Genomic DNA, 3,071 nt, shown 5'->3' with positions numbered 1-3,071 from the left:
GTATAAAGCATTATTACTCTTATATGAGAAGTTTGGATGGTTCTTCCAATTTGGGTTATAGGTATTCGAATAGGGGCTTCCTTGAGCATAGTTTACTTGCTCTGTTTGGATTCCAGTCAAGAGTTGACATTCCGCAGGAGTGTGGCCTTGGATTCCACAGACCTCGCAATTCTGAGTTATAGCAACCACGACTGCTGGAGGTGATACGTTTAAACTTTCAATTTTCTGGACCAAAGCATCCACTTTTGCATTGACGTGATCAAGGTTACTTATCTCGTACATGCCAGTTTTCGGTTGAGGTTTTTCCACATTCGTTCGTTCGGTTCCCCACTGATAGTGGTTTTGGGCCATGCTCTCGATAAGCTGGTAAGCATCAGCATAAGGTTTGTTCATTAGTGCACCACCTGCAGCGGCGTCTATTGTTAACCTTGTGTTGTATAAGAGACCATTATAAAATGTGTGAATTACTAACCAGTCTTCCAAACCATGGTGTGGGCAAAGTCTCATCATGTCTTTGTATCTTTCCCATGCTTCGAAAAGAGACTCGTTATCTTTCTGTTTAAATCCGTTTATCTGGGCTCTTAACATAGCTGTTTTGCTTGGCGGAAAATATCGGGCAAGAAAAACTTTCTTCAACTCGTTCCATGTGGTGACTGAGTTGGAAGGAAGAGATTGAAGCCATCTTCTAGCGCTATCTCTTAATGAGAAAGGAAAAAGACGAAGTCGAATTGCCTCTGAAGTGACACCATTAGCTTTAACAGTATCAGCGTATTGGACAAATACGGATAAATGAAGGTTTGGATCTTCGGTAAGATTTCCAGAGAATTGGTTCTGTTGCACAGCCTGCAACAACGAAGGTTTAAGTTCAAAGTTGTTTGCTTCGATTGCGGGCGGAGCAATACTTGAATGCGGTTCATCTTGCGATGGAGCGGCGTAATCTCTAAGAGCACGAGCTGGTTCTGCCATCTCGGTTAAAGAAGGAAAATCTTTGAGATCAGGAAGGTCTATAGGAGGGAGATTGTTTTCAGCACGATATTCCCGAATTCGTCGTAAGACTCGGAGATATAGTTCGATATCGTTGATTCGTAAATAGAGCGGTTCGCCTTGAGAGCGAGTGCGTGGCATACAAATCAACGAAAGAAAGAAAATAGAAGAAAAAGAAACCTTAGTCTCTACAGCGTAACGGAAGAGTTACGATATCGATTGAATAAAAGTCCCCGGCAACGGCGCCAAAAACTTGATCGCTCGACTGGGTGAGTCGAGAATGGGATACAAACTGCAAGTGCACAGTTCTATCGCGTAGTTTTAAAAGATATCGATCCCACAGGGACTTATGAATCGATATACCGTTATCTAAGGTTACTACGTAAATCTAAGGTGAAAATGTTTGATTGTTTGGGAAAAACTAAGAGCTAAACTAATATCTAGATTAAATATTAATAAGACGGATATCGGTATGTAGTTCGTCAAAACTAGGGAATCAAGTCTTTGTCGGTTTCTTAGTTTTAAAATGAATCGTTTCGGTTGACTTTATTGGTTAAAGGTTCTATCTCAAACTCTCGCTCTGTTGAATAAACCATGATTTTATATTAATGTTGCTGTCACTTATAATTAAGTCAAAAACCATATTTTGAAAACAATAAAGTTGCAGAAACTCTTTTTAAGAAAATACTGACCGTTTTAAACACCCTTATCTCAAACTCTCGCTCTGTTGACTTAGGTTATATAATTAAATCCAAATGCTTAACTCTCGTCCTCACATTCAATCTTTAAAAATACTTTTTGGAAAAGGTCAGAATTTAATTAACTCTAAAACTTGCTCTCGCCCTGATCTAGAATTAATGCCTAACTTACACTGTCCAGTTAAAATCTCAAACTCTCGCTCTATTGATTTTAACTTCTTTATGTCTTTTACTTTTGTAAAAAATCTTGTTATTAAACCTGTAAGTTGAAACCGTAAAAAGATTGATTTTGATTTTAAGTTTAGATAGACCGACTCAGTCTTGATCCCTTATTCTGCTTACTTTACATACCGATACCTAGGCAAATTAGCCAGACATGCTAAATGAATAAGAATTTATATCGTGCATAAACAGACTCATTCCAGGCAGATAATATAGATAAATAATAAAACAAAATATTAAATAACGATTAAAGAACCTGAATGCGTAATACAATGGTCTTGAACACTCCACCACAAGCCGGTAGGATTTGTTCTTGGATTCTTCAATTAAACAGTAAATTAAATCAAGGAAATAAAACTGGAATATAACGTAAGGTTAAATCCAGTATAAAGTTGCACAATAGTTTCCGGTGTAGAAACTATTATGCGAAAAAATATCTAAAAGTTAAAATTGGAAAGGTAAATTTGCAAGGGAAAAAGAATGTAAAGCTTGCAAAAGAAATAAATAAAATAAACAATGCTGGAAAAGAAAAGAAAAATAAGCAAAAGGCGTGAAAAGAAAATTTGGCAGAGCTTCGGTGTGTGTAGACGGCAGAGAGAGGAGACTTCTTTTAGGTTTTAAGGTAGCTATTTATAGTAGTGCTACTAACTGCCTTTTTCTTTTCCACGAGTCTTCAGCATAGCTAAATACATGGCTTGGGAATAGGACACGAAGTCCTCAACGTTACTTCCATTCTTCTGAGAGCGTAACTTGCGCCAAAAAGCTAGTGGACTGGTGTGACGCTCGTCACACCATGTGTGACGTCCGTCACAAGGCTACTTCGCGTGACGCTCGTCACAACCCTTGTGACGCCCGTCACAGGGGCAACGTGCGCTTTCTTTGGGCTGGGCTTGGTCTTGGTTATTTGTTTCCTTTTTATTGCTTTTTACACCTCCTTTTCTTCCCTTTTTCACTTTTGCTTCAAAATGGATACCTGACATAAATAGCAAGGAAATACTGCATAATATCTGATAAAATGAGATAAACTAAAGTAAATGATAATATAATCTAATAGAATTAAGTCTTAAAATGTGATATAATTTCGTGTTATCAGGCAGCAGTGGATTCCAAGGCCTAGCAATGTCCAAATCAGCTCTATCAACCTTGTTATGAAGTCTGAAGCACGAA

The 3,071-nt window shown here is 38.0% G+C and overlaps 1 pseudogene; it reads left to right on the top strand.

Moving 5' to 3' along the window:
- The first annotated feature begins 481 nt into the window (after nt 1-481).
- LOC127108735 (uncharacterized) lies at nt 482-581 on the top strand (annotated as a pseudogene).
- Nucleotides 582-3,071: the final 2,490 nt, after the last annotated feature.

This window comes from Lathyrus oleraceus, chromosome 7, assembly GCF_024323335.1.
Source record: "Lathyrus oleraceus cultivar Zhongwan6 chromosome 7, CAAS_Psat_ZW6_1.0, whole genome shotgun sequence".
Classification (NCBI taxonomy): domain Eukaryota; kingdom Viridiplantae; phylum Streptophyta; class Magnoliopsida; order Fabales; family Fabaceae; genus Lathyrus; species Lathyrus oleraceus.
This window is presented reverse-complemented; position numbering and strand designations above follow the sequence as displayed.